Here is a 19,660-nt window from a genome sequence, read left to right on the forward strand (position 1 = left end):
TTGAAGAGTTGTTTAGTTGTTTAGATTAGGAGGACATGTCCAGTACTGTTACCTGTGGCGAATCCGTATGGGTCTGCAGCAATCTCAATTCTTGCTGCCTCAGCACAAAGAATTCGACTGAGGGGCATAAAGCAGAAGGAGAGATTTAAGCAAGTGTTAGAGCAGGAGTGAATGTTTATTAAAAACCTTTAGAACTGAAATGAGAGGAAGTAAAGTACACTTGGAAGAGGGCCAAGTGGGCAACTTGAGAGATCAAGTGCACAGTTTGACTTTTGACTTAGGGTTTGATATGCTGGCACGCTTCCAGGGTCTTGCATTACTTCTCCCCTGTTTCTTCCCTTAGGGTGGGCTGTCTGTATGTGCAGTGGCCTGCGAGCACTTGGGAGGGGCTGTATGAGTAGTGTGTTTACTGCAGTTGCAAGCATGCTCACTTGAGGTATTCTTCACTTACCAGTTGAATGCTCCTAGAAGGTCAAATACCAGTTAAATTCCACTATGTTGTCTCTTAGTGTGTATGCTTAAACCCACTCATCCAACTCCTGAGATCTTATCGGGAAGTTGCTGATCACCAGTTTCAGATTTTTTCTAACTATTGAGAGACTGCTGTTCCTTGGTGCCAGCTGCAACCAGTTATTTTAAAGACACAGTCTAACAACTGCCTGACCATCACCTGGTGGTTGTCTGCCATTCCTGATAGGAGGGGAGGGAGCCCTTTCTGCCCTGCTCATGCCTGACTGGCTACCTGCTTTAACAGTATCATTTAGTCTATCCTTTCCTTCCTTCCTTCCTTCCTTCCTTCCTTCCTTCCTTCCTTCCTTCCTTCCTTCCTTCCTTCCTTCCTTCCTTCCTTCCTTCCTTCCTCCCTTCCTCCCTTCCTCCCCTTCCTCCCCTTCCTCCCCTTCCTCCCCTTCCTTCCCTTCCTTCCCTTCCTTCCCTTCCTTCCTTTCCTTCTTTTAGATGGAGTCTCACTCTGTCACCCAGGCTGGAGTGCAGTGGTGCAATCTCGGCTCACGGCAACCTCTGCTTCCTGGGTTCAAGCAGTTCTCTGCCTCAGCCTCCCAAGTAGCTGGGATTACAGGTGCCCATCACCACGCCTGGCTAAGTTTTGTATTTTTAGTAGAGACGAGGTTTCACCATCTTGGCCAAGCTGGTCTTGAACTCCTGACCTTGTGAGTCACCCGCCGTGGCCTCCCAAGTGCTAGGATTAGAGGCAGGAGCCATCACGCCCGGCCTCGGCTTTTCTTTTTCTTTTTCTTTTTTTTTTTTAAAATAAATTACCTAACATCATTTAGACATCTTTTTAATAAAATACAGTCAAAACAACACGGACATTTATAATTGACTTAGTATTTGAGGCAAGTTACATATCTATCCCTAATGGCACGGAAAGCATAGAGTAGCGGAAATAATTCCCCAAAGGATTTTTTAGGTAATTAGAATGGATTAAATATAAAATACATTGTGCATACTACACAATCCCCAAACAGATGAAGTTACATTTAAACATATGTGTAAATATGTTTGGTGACTTAGTTTTCTTAATTTAAAAAGGGCTTCAATGCCTGTTGCTTCTGAATCAAATAACTTTGCAAACCTCTTGAGCAAGGCTTGCATTAGATTTTCACCTGCCTGATTCACATTTACTAAAATCACACATGACTTAGCTAATAGAGTACTGATACCTTTAAGAAATTCCATATGATTATAGCAATCAATTGCAATATGAAGCCTACATTTGAATTTCCTTTTAATGTTCAAGAATATTTACTTTTTTAAATGATTTTCAGAATTTGATTAACGCTGGTTTTTGAACCTAATTTTTTATATTACTTAACTGGGTGTGACTAGTAGACCAGTGATTAGCAAAAATGAAGATACAAGCAAAGTTTGAATTAGGGTACAAATGTGCTTCATTAAGATGATAACAATAATCACAACTGAGATTTATTAATCGCTTAAATATGCCAGGAAATCTTCTAAGTCCCGTACACATTGTTTTTTAATCCTTACAATCTACCTTAGAGGGAATCTCTATTTTCACTCCTATTATATTGATGAAGTAACAGAGACTCAGAAAGGTGAATATTTTTGTCCAAAGACACAAAACTAGGCAAAACCAGGATTAAAACCCCGAGAGGCTTAAAGATGACATCTTGTAAATAAATTACATGCTACCACTCAGACTGCACACTGAAAGATCTAGTAACATTTACTATGGCATTCTGTGCCTCCAGACTCCGCAAGAAAGTGAAGATTAAAGTAAGCAAGGTCTTTTAATAATTTGGAAATGAATGAAAACCCAGTTATCACTATCTTGTAACTTTCCCTTGATTTTAAATCAAAATCATAGTGTATAATATGGACGCCACTGTAGGAATTTACACCAACTCCCCAATATATTTAGGATTTTTCCCATCTATTTTAGAGGAAAGGAATCAATCAAAAAATCTTCAGCTATGATGGCAATAGAATATAGCAATTTGAATGTATGTCCTCTGCTCTTGCAGATGATAATTTGATTACTGTAGATTAAATTATTAATGACAGTATTTTATGTATTTTATCTTTCCACTTGCAAGGATGTTTTTTAAATGCTCTCTGGGAAAATATAACATTATTAATCCAGATAAATGAATTTTAACTATGACACTGAGCATTCGGATGACACTATTTACTAATTAATTATACTATTTATTTGATAAGGATGTTTTAATATGCTAAAGTTTTTCATACTTATTTTGTCTATTAGTTGATTTTGTACAGCCTCAAATACAAATTTGTTGAAGTTAATATTTTTACATTTGCATTTTAGTATATTAGTATTTAGTATATTCGTATTTCTCTTCTTTAATTGTTTGTGAAGCTATCTGCGTCTGGAATTTTCATTCTGGAAAGGTATTTAACAAAAATTTATTTGATTTAATACACATAACCTGTTTGGGTTATTTATTTTTTATTGAGTGGGCTTTAGTGATTTGTTTCTTTCTAGGTCTTTCTCCAATTAAATCGTCAAATTTGTTGTCCTAAAGTTATTTATAACATTCCCTTATAATCTCTCTCATTCCTGATACTGGTAATTTCTGTCTTTTTCATGCTCTTGCTATTATTGCTAGCATCTCAAAGAATCAGCCTTGGGCTGATTTGATTTTCTTTATTTTTTGGTTGTTATTTTATTAATGCTAATCTTATCTTCATTATTTTTATTTGTTTTACTCATTTGTATTTAATGTGCTCCTCTTTATTTCATTTCTTAAAGTGGAAATTTAGGTAATTAATTTGAGACTTTTCTTATATGTATTCTAACAAGCTTTTGTGGCTACAAACTTCCCTCAGACATTGCTTTTCTTAGCCCCCACAAATTTTAATATGTTCAATTTTATTTTCATTCTGTTAATAGTAGTTTCTAATTTCTCTTTAACTTCTTCTTTTTTCCTGTTGTTATTTAGAAATATGTTGTTTAGTTTCCAAATATCTGGGGATTCTCTATAAACCTTTTTATTAGTTATTAATTTAATTCCATTCTGATCGGATAATATCCTGCTATGATTTGACTCTTGGATTTACTTAGGATTATTTTATGATTAATAGTGTTTTTCAAGTCTTCAATACCCTTACTGATATTCTGTCTACTTGTATCAATTATTACAATGTGATATTAAATGCCTGAATAAAACTGTAGATTTGTATATTTCTTCATTCAATAAATTTTTGCTTCACATAAAATATGTGCTATTATTAGGCACATAAACCTTTATAATTGTTATATATCTTCTTTTTTATCTTCATGCCATTTATTGAAAATAATAAGCCTTATCAGAATAGATTATGTGCACTGTGTTCCATTTAAACTTCGCTACATTTCTTGAATACTAACTCTGAGGTGGTGAGGGGAATCTGATTTCAGCAGAACATCACTTACACTTACAGAAACATTTAAATAAGTATCATGCATTTCCAATTCCCTCTATGTATTCAATTATATGTCTTATTACTACAAAATACACGTATGTTTTGTATTCCTTAGATCTTTTCTACTACAGATATAAGATTACCTAAGTGTATATATATATATCTATATATATGCAGAGAGAGAGAGAGAGAGAGACATAGTAAGAAAGAAAGAGAGAAAGTTTATCTACAGCTCTTGTACACGTATCCCATCTTGACAGGGACCTATCTATTGTGTATACAAAAATCCAGTTTGGGGGCTACGTGTATATGTATTTTAATTCACAACATAAAAACTTGTGAAACTTGACCCAATTGTGTTTAGTTGCTCTTCATTCTCTTAATAAATCGATGTCATTATCAGCAAAAAATATTCCTCTTAATCCCTGGTAATATTTTTGCTATGAAATTACATTTATCTGATATTTAAATAAATATTCCATTTATCTTTTTATTAATATTAACATGGTATATCATTTCACATCTTTTTACAATAAAATAATTATAACATTTAAAATGAATTTTTGGAACAAAGCAAACTTTAATGTCATACTTTTTCATCTATTTTTAGCTTTTCACTTGAGTGTTTGAAGGTAGCTACTGAGAGAGAGAATTTAAATATACTGTTGCTATTTTTTTCCAATAATTTTATATATTCTTTTTTTCCCATTGCTGCTTTTCTGCCATCTTTTGGATTTGTTGTATATATTTTGGTAGTTCTATTTTACCTTCTTATTTGACTTATTAACTATAATTCTGTTTTTTAATGGTTGCTTTAGGGTTTATGGTATACACCTATATCTCATCACAATCCACCTCCAAGTAATGACATACTGTCATGTATAAAATAATGACCTCACATCAGTGCAATTCTACATTTTCTCCCAGCATTTATTGTTGTCATATAATTTAATGAACTTTACATTGCACCGTTGTTTTTGCTTTAAATGATACTCTCAAAGAGACTTCAAAATCAAGTTAGAAATATTACTTTTTAATTTATCCACTTATTTATCCACTTAACCTTTTTGGGTGCTCTTAACTCCTTTGGTTAGATGCTACTTTTCATCTGGTATTATTTTCATTCTGTCTGAAGAAATTGCTTTAGCATTTTTATAGTACAGGTAGGTTGGTGACAACTTCTTTTAGCTTTACTCTGTCAACAAAGTCTTTATTTTGCTTTTGAAAGATATTTTCACTATAAAATATATTTTTGCTAAGCTACCTTTTGTCTTTCATACTTGTAAGATATTGCCTCATTATCTTCTAACTTGTATTGTTTTCAATAGAACTCTGTTGTCATTTTTATAATTTTTCCTGCTATGTTAAAAAATAGAAAATCTTTCTGGCTAATTCTGAATTACTAACTTTTTCTCAGGTTTTAAGTGATTCAATATGTTTTTTTGTAATTTCCTTTTCAAGAATGTGCTTAGGATTCTTTGAACTTCTTGAATCTGTGGGTTTAATTTGGGAATTTAAAAATTCACTGCTATTCAAAATATTCCATCTGACCTCCCTTCCACCTCTCTCCTTCAGCAACTCCTGTTATGTATATATTAGGCTTCTTAAGATTGCTCCGCATTTCACTCATTTCATTTATGTTCCCTTCATCCTTTTAATATTTGTTTTCTGAATGTGTTTTGTTTGGGATTGTTCTACTGCCATGTTTTCACGTTCAATGCCAATAGCTTTCCTTCTTCAACATCCAATCTGTGGCCCATACCATGCAATGTATTTTGATATCAGATATTGTGGATTTTGTATCTAGAAGTTCAATTCAAGCCTCTTTAAATTTTTTCTATGTTCTACTTAACATATTTACTTTTTTTCTCTACCTTCTTGAAAATGCGGAATTGAATTCTAACTGTTTTATTGACCTTGCATACTAATTCTGAAGCTTGTGCTATTATTGTGTCTTTTTGTGTTGATTTATTTTCTTCCTCAATATGGATTGCAGTTTTCTGCCTCTTTTCATGTTTGGTAATATTTGATCAGGCATCAGACATTGTGAATTTTATCTTCTTGTGTCCTAGATAGTTTTGTATTCCTACTTTGTATTCCAAGGTAAAAATTATTGAGCTTTGTTCTGGGATATAGTAACCTGTAAGCAATTGGGTTTTTTTCCAAGATTTTTTAAGCTTATTAGACAGAATCAGAACTATGTTAATCTAGGTCTGCCTTTGCCCTACTACACAGTCAGTTCCCTTGGAATTACTACTCCACCCAATGCCCAGTGAATTTTAAGGCCTTCTCTGGATGGTAGTAACATGAAATAGTCCTGGTGCAGAGTGATCTCTGAGAATTGTTTTATCTGCTTCTTTTGGATAAGTTTTTCTCAGTTCTTGGGTAGTTTTTTAATATAAATGTCCTTATCAATGCTCAGCTTCAACATCAAGGGGGACCTTTTGGAGATCTCAAAACCTTCCATTCTCTCTCTGCTGCTCTCTTTTCTTCAGTATTTTACCCCGTGAGTTCGAACTACTTTGATCTATTGGGACTTCCACATCTGTCTTCTCAACTTGGAGAGACTGCCAAGCTCCAACTGGTTTTCCACTTCTTACACTGCATTTTAGAAACTCTCTAGTCAGTAAGCCACGGCAATCAGATGGCTCCCCTCATTGGTTTTTCTCTCTTTCAGTGTTCACTACCATTTGCTGCCTGATGTTCAGTGGCTTAAATCGATTGTTTCATACATTTTGCCTGTCTCTTTATGTCAATTATTAGTGGCAGGAAGCAAATTTAGTCATGGTTATACTACCTTGGTCACAAGCAGGAGATTGTAACTGTAGTTTGGATTTCTCATAGAAAATAATTTTTTACAACTGTGTCAAATAGCAAAAGGGTATTTTAAAAAATTCATTGAGCCGTGAGAAGAGTAAAATTTTTTGTTTCTTTTTAATGTGGGGAAAGTAATTTCAGAGCCAGAGGGTATTAGAGAGTTGCCCTGGTTCTACTTTTCCTTTTGCCATGGGGACAAGAACTGATTTCTTTATTCAGATAAGCAATATATCCACAGCCTCAAATATCCAGGCCCTCTGAGTTAGCCCACCATAAACCAGTATATTTACCTCCCTGGTTTTAATGCCCTTCTTTCTTTTTAACACCTGGAAATGTCACTGTCTTTGTTTAAAGCTCATATATTAAAATAGATGAATTTATCTCTTTTAACATTCAGTATTATATGGGATCATAGGGGTTGAGAAAGGAGAATACACATTAACTTTTACTTATAGTTGCTGTTTTTCTTTTCATTTTGTTATTGCTTTACCTTTTATATATGTTGGTTGTCTACATGACATTTTCTTTGAATATTTTGTAGGTAGATTGATAGAACTGACAGAACATTCTGAAAATCTCGAACTTCAGGTCACATAACAAAAGGTAAGAAAATTCATTATAGGTGACACATGAACAACACAGGCGTTAGAAGAACCCACCCCCAGGGCAGTAAAAAAATCCATGAATAACTTTTGACTCCCCTAAAACTTTCCTAATAGCCTGCTATTGACCAGAAGCCTTATCCATAACATAATTAGTGATTAACACATATGTCATATGTGTTGTACACTATATTCTTACAACAAAAAAGTGAGAGAAAAAAGTTATTAAGAAAATTAAACTGAAAAGAAAATATGTTCACTATTCATTAAGTGGAAGTGTATCATCATAAAAGTCCTGGTTCATTTCAGTTTTACATTGTAGTTTGAGGAGGAGGAGGAGGAAGAGGGACTGTTGGTCTTACTGTCTTGGAGTGGCAGAAGTGGAAGAAAATCTACATATAAGTGGACTTGTGAAGTTCACATCCATGTTGTTCAAGGGTCATTTATATTTAGAAATGTGTCAATATGCTTGAGAATTTTTCATATATCGATTAAAAGAGAACACAGAAAGAAATTAGAATCATTTTAGAAAGCTGTTTTGGGGAACATGATTATACTGAAGAACATGAAGTAGAAGAGAAGTAAAGAATACTTCAGGCAGAGTGAAATCAGCAAAGAAGAGAGACGGAAATAGGAAGGGTAATAAATGTATAACAATAACAAAACTAAAGTTGTAGTGAAGTATCTGTATTAGGTAAAAACAGCAGATGAAGCTTGATGTGATCAGCTCTGTTTTATATGGAAGTGGCCTAAAAGGAAAAAAAAAAAAAAGATAGAAAACAAAGCCCATAAAATCAGATTATTCAGATTCCAGCTCCTTAAGATTCTGAAATCAGCTTAATTAGTACATTTTAAAGCAAGAAAAATGCTCTTATCCCAAATGAGAAACAAAACTTAATGATCTTATTATCTATCTCTTTATACCAACTTGTCTCATATACTCAAAATGTCTGTAAACCTAAGGTGTCTTTTATTTTTAAAAATTTATAAAATAATTGGGCAAAGATAAATTTCCCAGTAAACAAATAAGTTGATGAAATAATTTGTTCAAAACCAGAAAATAATAGAAACAAAATTAATTGGAGTTTAACAAGAGCAAATAATACCTGAAATTTGGACACACTTCACCTGTAGGTAGACACTGGCTGATGAATGACTTACCATATAAAAACTTGCAACATAATTACTGGTATTCCTTCATCAACAGACTTGGAATTCTTACACAGTTAATGTTTTATGTGCATAAATACACATGCACTTGAATATAAATATGCCTCATATAAAGGTAATTAAATATGTTTTTGTGATTGTAAAAAAGAGTACCTTTTTAAATGCTTTTATCAATCTAATAATTCATAAATTTTTCTGCTCAAAATTGTGTACTGTGAAATATAAAAGACAAACTTTTAAAACTTAAAATAAAACACACTTGTGATTGATTAAAGCATCCAGGAAGTTAATCCTTTCAGTGATTCCCAGCTTCTCAAACAAAAGATGAATTTTATAAATTTCACCTACAATGTATTCTGACCACAATTTACTTCTCAAATATAATCCACCTTTGGTTCCTAAGTAGATAATTTTTCCTACTTAAACCAATCTATACCTTTTACCTTAAAGTTATTTTTCCTTTGCTGTTTGTCCCCCATTTTGCTCAACATGACTATAACATTTATCCTTAAATGCCAAACTTAATATCACTTCCTCACGGGAAGACTCAACCCTTTCAAATATTTTAATTTCTTTCAACCCCTACTGTAATGTTAGACCACACCATGCATCATTTGAACATTATTTTTCTTTATTTTTCTCCTATATTTTAATTTTTAAAAAATCTTTAGGTAATTTGTAATTTCCTTGAAGTCATCAAACATTCTTTTTCCCTATTTTCCAAAGCACAGGAAACACCAAACCAAGAAAACAGAGGAAAAAAACAGTAAGTAAATATCCCAAACATATTTGCTTTTTGATTTATTAATTGCTTATTGATATAGATAGTTTATATAACATCAGCCCAGGAACAAGAGGCTCCTAGTAAGGTCTTTTGTAGATAATTCCATTTCTATTTTTGTATTCCATTGAGATGGCCAAAGGAATACTTTAATCACGAGCCTAATTTTCTCAGAGTCCTTTCTTTGACTTAATAGTCTAAGCTTTGGATCCTTCCAAAGAAGTAACAAAATTTGTATTTGGTCTTTGTTTTTTTTCTCCAGAGCATGCCTTCTTGACAGTGAATCTCTTAAGTTTAGCACTTTTGCAATCTTGATAGGCCAAGAATAATTTCCCAAATCATTAGATCTTAGTTCCTTTTTGCTTAATAGTTCTTTCCTCAATTTCTCTCCTTTTTCTTCTATTTTACTATAGACCCATTATTCCTTATTCAAAATGCTTGGGACCAGAGTTATTTAGGATTTTGGATTTTTTAAAAAATTTGGAATACTTGAAGATGCGAAATGAGGTAAGTTGGGGATGGGATCCAAATCCAAACATTAAATTTATTTACATTTGTTATACACCTTATACATATCTCTGGAAGATACTCTTATATAATAATTTCAGTAATTTTGTGTCCAAATGAAAGTTTGTGTTAAGTACTTATGTGTTGAATTTTCTACTTTGGATGCCATGTTGGTGCTCAAAAAGTTTCAGATATTGGACTTTTGGATTAGGTATGTTCAATCTTTTTAAACAGGGAGCAGAAATCAGGTTTTGGTTTTAACACCTTGCTTGGAAATCTCCTCAGCTAACAATTAATGGTTGTTGCTTTAAGTTGTACTTTCCACATGACTGTAGAACACAATTTAACGAAGTTTCTGGCTGTACATACACATGTCCCTTTTCCTCCATTATCCAATAACATTCTTCATTTTCTTATAAGCCCTCACCCACAGCGCCTTTACTGTCCATGTTTTTACCAACGGTTTCTGATAAATAAAGAATTCTCTAGGACAAAATCTATTTTCTCTACTGTGCTTTGCACTTTGAAACCTCTCACTAGCAACGTCATTATCATCCATATTTCTGTACACTATCTGTGCAAGCCAAAAAAGCAGTTTGTCATGCTCCTCCAAATTTTCCAGCCTCTACCCATTACCTAATTCCATTGCCACTTTCACATTTTAGATATTTGCTACAGCAGCACCCCATTTTTATATGTTACAATCCACATTGTTTCCTATTGTGACTATAAAAATATTCCCACAAAATTGGTAAGTTAAGGCAATATAGATTTATTATTTTTATTTTTATGCAGGTCAGAAGTTGAAAATGGGTTGGAAAAGTTGTGTTTCTTCTGGAAGGTGTAGGGGAAAATCTGTCTCCTTGCCTTTCATGATTTCTAGAGACTGTTGACATTCCATGGTTCGTGGTCCCACCTACTTTAACCTCTGCTTCTGTCTTCCCATTGTCTTCTCTCGCTCTGACCTTGCCATCTCCTTTTTGTAAGGATCTTTGTGATTATACCAAGTCCACACAGATAATTCAGGATGAACTCTCAATTGCAGTATCTTTCACACCTGCAAATTTCCCTTGCCATGAAAAGTAACGTTTTTATAAGTTTGGGGATTAAGACATGAATGCCTTTGGGGAGCCACTATTTAGTCTACTACAAAGTTCTAGATCATTTAAAGTTTATGACATAAAAAATTAAGAATTAAGATGAATTAATATTTTTTAAAAATGAATTAATTTTTTTAAAACAGTTCTGGCCTGTCATAGGTGCTTAATAAATAAAATATGTTTGTGTAAGTGTTAGCGGTGGCAGAGATCCGAGTTACCCCGAGTTACCGGCGGTGTATCCATAAGATCCCTAGCAACTTCAGTTTTTGTCTCCTCAAAAGATAGAATTTGACTGAGGGGCATAAAGCAGAAAAAGAGATGAAGACAAGTCTCAGAGCAGGAGTGAAAGTTTATTTAAAAATAAATTTTGGAAAAGGAAAGAAAGGAAAATTATCTTGGAAGAGACCCAAGTGGGTGCCTGAAGGACAAAGAGAGGAGAGGAGACAGCAAAAAAGGGGGCCCTTAACCTTGATTCTAGGACTTTATAGGCTCGCCTCTTTCCCAGGATTCTTCCCTTCAGGTGTGCTTTCCTCATGTGCAGTGCTTTCCTTATCCTTGGAATTGAGCACACGCAGCGTGTTTAGAGAGTTCTACGTATACCCATCTGAGGTTTTCTTCTTTTTTCAGGTGGACTGTGCCCAGAAGATTATACTTCACCATTTTTGTCTCTTAATGTGCATGCCCAGAAGTTGCTTCTGCCTGGGGTCCACATTTAACATTTTGATGTTAACAGGTGTGGACCATCAGGAACTGGCCTCTTCCTAGAGATACCAATTTATTGTTTTTAGAGAGGCAAGGCAATAATTGCAGAACCGTCACCTGACATTCCTAGTGCGGGTGGGGAGAGCCCTCTCCTGCCTAGCTCATGCCTAACTACCTGTAACATAAGCCATGATTAATACCATGAATTTGGGATTAAAGACACAGATTGAACCTCAATCCTGACACTATGTGGAACTAAGTGAATTATTTTGCCTCTTACCCATATTTTCCTGATCTTTCAATTCAATGGACTGGCATAGAGCATAGCAAGGTAGGGGCTATTTTTTGGATATTATATGACGTTTTTCATGTAGTGATTTAGCACAGTGTTTGCCACATAGTAAATAGTCAAGAAAGTTAATAATATCATTAACATCATCAGAAACATCACCAAGTGAAACTTGTAATTGCCTTGTTCTAATTTCGGTAAATAATAAGCATCTGTTTTCAATGCAGGATTTACCCAACAAACACTAGAATTTCTAAAATAGGCCAGGCGCGGTGGCTCAAGCCTGTAATCCCAGCACTTTGGGAGGCTGAGATGGGTGGATCACAAGGTCAGGAGATCGAGACCATCCTAGCTAACACGGTGAAACCTCGTCTCTACTAAAAAATACAAAAAATAAAATAAATGAAATACATGAAGTTTGCTCTTTGCTACTTCCCATCCTTGCCACCCTTACCACTTGATTTTGAACTCCAGATTCCTCTCTCTCTGCTAGAGTTTTCCTTTTCTTTCTTTTTCCCTATTGTATATATTGTCTTTTAACATACTAGATTATTCAGTTATTTAATATGTTTAATGTTTACTACCTGTCTTAAGATTCCTTAGGGCAAAGTTTTTAGTCTGTGTTGTTCATTGTCATACCATAGGACAGTGTATGGCACATAGTAGGCACCCGCTATATATTTGCTAAATAAATGAGTAAATGAATGGTTTTCATCCTGGTTTACCCCTGAAAAAATTATATTTTATAAATTCTTATATAGCAATAACCCTCCAAATTCACACTTTATCAAAGACTGCTTCATATACTGGATATGTTGACTCAATGAACGGATTTGTACAATGTATAAGTCACATAGTTTTGGGTACCATGGTTTCAGAACCTAGTTACCTGTAATAATTCCAAAATCTTTAGGAATGAGTTAATGTATTTGTAATTATGAATAGAATGACAATCATTGGCTGTCAGTTTTTTTCTTTCTCTAGATTGATGAAGAGAATACTCAGGGAGTGAGTATTTTGTGTTCTTGGTGCACTCATTGTCAGATAGCAAAGTGTATATGTGTTTGAGATAGTATCTCTGTGTTTAAATGTAGGAAGTATGGGAGGGGGTGGTGGTTAATGTTTTAAATAAATATGTCTGAAAAAGATGGTACATAAATTCTTATATGTTCTTCTTAACCTTCCTCATACATGTCACATCATGCTATCCCATTCTCATTCTTCACTCTCTTCAGTCAAGAAAATATTATTTTGCTTTAGATTTGGGTTAAATGCATGGGTCTTCCAGCTGGTTCTGAAATAATCTTTTTTTTGTTATTGACAATATTTTTATAATTGTTAACATCTTTTTCATTATCCATTGTATTTTTTTCTTCATTTGCAAATGTGGTTTGTTTTGTTGGAAGAATATTTCAAATTTAAAGAGCACTAAAAAGAGTGAAGAGCCCTAAAGACAACTGGGGTTTTATGTTGAAAATATTTCTCTGAACACCTGTGAACTGTTGAATTTAATTGGATTACAGCTGGAAGAGACTGTGGAGAGGAGGGAGCAGGCTGGCATTACTAAACAAGCATACATTAACATCATCGTGACTTTCCTCTAACAGGCTAGAGGGCAGAACGGTCATGAATGATTCCAGGCTAGATTAGGGCACTTATACTCTCTTCTCTATCCTTTTATCTATATCACTTTTCAAGATAGGGTCAGGAAAGTGTTTAAATAACTGGCAATGTTTAGATGTTTAGTTAGATTAACTCTCCCAATTGTATTCCAGTTTCATTAAGGACACTGCTGTAAACTGAAGTAATGAGAGAGAAATTGTGGAATTCCAGCAAGCAGTGTACAGTGGTCAGGAAGACAGAGTAAGTGTAGAACATACTCCATTCCTGCACATGTTGAATGCTCAGTAATGATAAACCAGTGTCCTGTATGAGGATGCACACTTTTAGAATAGTGTGGTTTTTCTGGTGTTATGAAAATTGCTTCCATAGGTACTCTATGTCATAATTGGCTGAGGAGAAAGAATGGGCACAAATATCTAGAACAATAAACAATACACAAGAACTTTCTAGAGAAACGCCTTTGAGAACACATCTCAATATGATCTGTGATCATGAGAAAAAAAAAAAAAATATATATATATATATATATGTAGTGAAACAAGAGGAGCTATCAGGATTCCCACTGAAAGGACTGGCCAGGGAGGCCTAGGAGGAAGGGTCATTTCTTCAGGATTCAGTTATCACAGGCCAGTCTCTGTGTCTTACATCCCTCATCTCAAAATTGGGAATGCAATATCCTTCCAGGCCTATTTCCTAACAGAATTTGAAGCATCAAATCAGATTATAAAACTAAAGGCACTTTATAAAAAGTACAGTTATAATATGCAGGTTCCAGAATTGTTTAAGCGATAGGGCTGAATTCAAACAGAGAATCCATAACAGCGTCAGGATTAGTTCAGTCTCACAGAGTTAAAAATAGTACTGATATTTTTAGCCACGAAACAGTTTCTAATTTCTTAAAAAGAAATAAGTAAACTTCATAAGTAATCATTTCTTTACATGGGTTCTTTGCTCCATCTAAACTGATCTTTCTGTACCTCTTAAAAAATGCTTTGCTTTTTCCTACTTTTCATTTTATTCATCTTATTTTCCCTAAACTATCTATATGCTCCACCACATGTTCAGGGCTCCCAGGGCTCAAAAGAAGACTGATGTTGTGTTTTATTTTTTTAATAAAGATTAATGCCTAATTATCCAAAATGTATTTGGATACTTACTAGTTTGTGCTACATATATATAATATATATATTAGCAACTTACATTACTCAGAATTCTTTATATAAAGTATTATATATAAAGTATATATAATATATACTAAGTATATAATATATAGAGTATGTATATAATAGTCATCATATAATATATCAAGTATATATAATAGTAAGTATATATTATATAGATAAATATAATACATATAAATATATGCATATAAATGTAAAGTATTCTGAGTAATTTGAGGTGCTAATTTCATTGTAACTTGTCACAACATTCCTTAGCCAAGTAAACCAAGGGTGCCAGTGTAGGAAATTGTATGTAAGCAAAAAGTCACCTCTGGAACCTTCTGAGAGATGAAAGTGTCTTTACTGTTGACCTTTTAATGCAGGATTATCACATACTGTTCTAAGGTAAGACATCTATAACAGTTGTTCCATGTGAGCTACTTACTGCATAGGACATCACCCCAACTGCATTTAAAGATATAGCAATGATCTCAAGTATAGTATAAATATATTCCTCTCTAAAAACAAGAGTAGTCACTCCTGTGGTAGAACCCTGAGTGACAGATGGGATTATGCCAGATGGGCAATGGATATCTAGGGATACAAAACATGAGAGTATTTGACTTCATCCCCAGAACTTGCAAGGTTTTATTTCTATCTGGCAGAATTATGCAACTGCAAGATTCATAACACAGGAGTCACTTTATTAAAAATGTGTAGAGGATTCAGGAACCAATGCTGCCCACATTCTTACTAAGTCATTGCTTAATGAAAATGACAGACATTTCCACTAAGTAATCATGCCAGAAGGTTAACACCTTAGTACAGAGAACATCTGTCTTAGTCTGTTTTGTGTTGCATCACAGAATACCTGAAACTGGGTAATTTTATAAAGAGCAAAGATTTATTTTTCATAGTACTGGAGGCTGGGAAATTCAAGATCAGGGTGCCAATACATTAGAGCCCAGTCTCTCTGCCTTCGAGATGGTAGCTTGAACAGTGCATACTCCAAAGGGGAGGAACACTATGTCCTCATAAGGCAGAAGAGTGGAAAAGAGCAAACTTTTTCCCGCAAGCCTTTTTTATGGAGGCATTAATACCTTCCTGGGAACAGAGCCCTCATGACCTAAACATTTTCCATTAAGCCCCACCTCTGACACTGTTTCACTGGAGATTACGTTTCCAACACATGAATTGTAAAGGAGACAAAAATATTTAACATTCAAATCACAGTGACAGCCAAACGGACAATCATGAGAAAGATACAATCATGAGAATGAGGATAGAAATTCAAGAGGTGCATTTATAAATTAATGTAATTAAACGAAGATGTTCTTTAAATGAAGCATGATAAATATTTTAGTACCATAAGTTAATACTTAAAGTTTAGTAGTTACTTTTGTGGAAAATTGTAAGACACTTGCAACACAATAATAATCAAGTTAAAATTCTCTAAAATAAAGGAGGAAGAAAATTTTGAATTTTGGAGACATCATAAGTAAAAATAATATAGAAAATCTCCAGTGAGATACACTGTGGTTAATATAATGATCTGAAAATTCTGAAAAGAAGTATATTTCAAGCAGTCAGCATGAAAGGAAAGCAACACAAAAGTGATACAATATCAACTGGCCTCAGATATTAATGACAACCTTCAAACTACATAACAAATACTTGAAATAACTTTGCTGAAGGAGGTGGAAAAAATTACTCTGCTAAGCAATTTTGGAAAAAAGTTTAGATTATAACAATAAAGGCAAAAGGAACTACACATAAACACTGTACTGTAATTGACAAAGGTGTTTTCCCAGGGAACAGGGGTTAATAAATATAAAACTATTATACATGCAACTGGAATTCAGCACCAAGCAAATGGATGGGATGACAGGATCCAGGTTTCTCAATGTTAGAGTGAGAAGTTACAAATAAGCAATGTAGGAAGGCCAGAATGATCTGTTTGGTGTTGGATTAAAGTTGGAGACCAGTATAAACTCATGTATAGCTTTGTATATGTGTGTGTGTATGTGTGTATATTATATATATATGTGTGTATATTATATATGTGTGTATATATATGTAGATATATATATAATATGCATACATAGAGGGAAATATATGGACACATATATATACAAACACACATATACATATAGTCACACCCAAATGAACACATACAGAAATATTTATAGATATGTACACAAATATATCTCATTTTCCTGTCGCTTGACCTAGTGGAGAATCAATGACAGCCCAGGAGCAATGAGTAAACATAGCGCCCCCCCCTCTTGGTTTTTAACATCATTCTTTCATAAAAACTACCACGGTTCCTTTGAGAATGGCTGATCCTAGGACTGAGGTAGAGAATATACAAAATGAGTCTGTAATATTCCATAGTGCCAGGAAGCAAGGAAGTACTAGCATACACACAGAGATGTATGTTAGGCACAGGCACACATGCACATACACTCAGAGGAGAATATGTCAAACGACCACAAGAGCCAACTGAAAGACAGAACAGTTAAAGGAACAAAATAAAGTTGTATTAGATTAAAACTCATAGAATCAGATAAGCATCCATGGGTCCATACTTATATAATGCTCAAATAAATAAGAAAATGGCCAAGAACAGACAAATTTCCCAGGCAAAGCACTACAAATAATTTGTGTAGACAATCCACATTTAAGGAGCATGACACCTGATTTCTCAAGTATGGACAGAGCATGGTGACTTCCTTCCAAAAAGAATAGTTTGGAAAGAGAGAAAGAAAGAATGACTACAGCGGAGAAACCTAATAAACAGTTCAGCAGGGTTAACCTGGCCAATCAGTTGATCAGGATTGACATCAATAATAAGTCATGTTGATCTACTCTTCCCTCGATATAATGCAATAAAATGGCACTTACCTCTGTGGTCTTCCTTCCAGAAACACTTTACCCCCAGGCTAATCATGAGGAAAATTTCAGACAAATTCCTATTTCCAAAGATAGCAACATCAGTCCAAGTTCTTCTCATACTCTTTTCTCTCCATCTCCCTATCTTCTGCCTTCTTTTTTCCACTTTTAACCACGCTGTCATTACATTAGGCTTACCTGGATGATCCTGGATAATTTTCCTATTTTAAGCTCAGCAGATTAGCAACCATAATTTCATCTCTAATTCCTCATTGCCATATAGGTAACATAATCATGGGTCCCAGGAATTAGGATGTATGCCATATTGGGGACCATTATTCTATTAACACATAGGGAATCAATCAGTTCTACTCAAAATTAAAACTCATATTTAATACATTATATAATATTTGTCTTAATCTTAGAAATATATTTTAGAATATGCCTTGAGAGGAAATACTTATCTCAAATTCAGCAATTGAGCATTTTTCTCTATTTCTTCTATAAAACGGAATTAGAATTAAACATTTTAAAACATTCTATGTTGGGTATATTTTCAATTATTTCTATGAGTCATTATATCCATCTACTTTTCTATCTATAATGAGAAATTACTGGAATGTTGTATATGAGATGCATAGTGGAAAAATCATGCATAATTTGATTCTGTCAGTAAGAATATTTTAATTTTTATTACACTTAAGTTGCTCTTTGAAAAATAATGAGCAGGCATAATATTTATCTTTAATCCTAAAACAAAGATATAAATCATTATCTTTTAATAAAACTGAACCCAGAGTTATCTCTTATTAGATGCAGCTAGAAACCTAGTAGAACATGAAATATAGACTATGGTTCATAGTCAGGATATGCTCGTTGACTTGAATTTGTAAAAGATATGGCAGGGGATGTTTGGCCAAAACTCTGATTATCATAATTAAACTGATGAAAATAATAGGAATGGGAAGTAAAATTGACATACTTTAACTGTACATAAATCATATGCAAATGTATTCACTTTTGAATGGTTATGCTGTATTGTTTTTCAATTTTATGTCTTAGGGGTAGGTTATGAGGTTACAGTGAGGGGACAGACACAGAGTTATTCTCTCTACAAGTCAACTAAATGCAAAGAAATGATTTTGCAGAATATACAGATGTGAATGAGAGGAAAAGACTGAGACCAATAACTTTCTAAAATAGTAAAATTCTCACATTTTCCTGTATCTAGAAAAACGATAATTTGATTGACTCGTTAACCATGTGAAAGGAAGGGCAGTATTGACTGCTCTCTGTTATAAACAAATGCTACCACTCTATTTGTTCTTCTCCATGTTTCGCTCTATTATTTATTTCTTAAAGATTAATTTTTTCTTACCCTTATCCAAAGAGTGTCAATGGTTCATTGAAATTACCTAGCCTTTTTCTGGTCAAATTGGGAATAAAGTCAAGTTTCCTGACTCTGTGGTGTACACGTTTCCTGGCTCACTGCCCCCAGAGGTGGTCTTTAAGGTTATGTGTGATTCCCTGCCATAAATGTCTTTTGCCACACTACAGCCTTGGGAGAGCTGTAAAGGACAGATATATAACAAATAATGGAAAATTAAAGGAAAATGAAACCAAAATCAAAACAAAACAGAAAGACACAGACTTTCAAAGAGAAGATTTAATGCAAAGTTTTCCTTATATATACATTTTGGGGGCAAGAAGCTTCTATGTCAGTCCAGAAATTCTTTGAACTGTATTGACAAACTTATATTATGTGTAAGAAATCCACTAGTTGAAGGAAGGCTTCAAGTTTTCAGAAAAGATAAAAGAAGAGAAGGAACACACTCCTTTAAAGACATATTAGAAAAGAAGAAAAGGGGAAAGAAAGGAGTGAAGAGAGGAGGGATGGGAAGAACACCCTATTTATTCAGAGGAGGGACTCTAAGAGACCTAAGAGAAAACCATTTAGTACTTTAATGGTGACAGAGAGCCAACAAGCTTCCTGGCACATAGAAGTTTAATCTGACTCAAGATAGGAGTGAAGAGAGGCAATTTAGATTAATAAATGAGTCTGCAATACTGAGATCACCAAGCCGAACCCGCTCATTATAGTGACCCAT

This window comes from Macaca thibetana, chromosome 13 (assembly GCF_024542745.1).
Source record: "Macaca thibetana thibetana isolate TM-01 chromosome 13, ASM2454274v1, whole genome shotgun sequence".
NCBI classification, from domain to species: Eukaryota; Metazoa; Chordata; class Mammalia; order Primates; family Cercopithecidae; genus Macaca; species Macaca thibetana.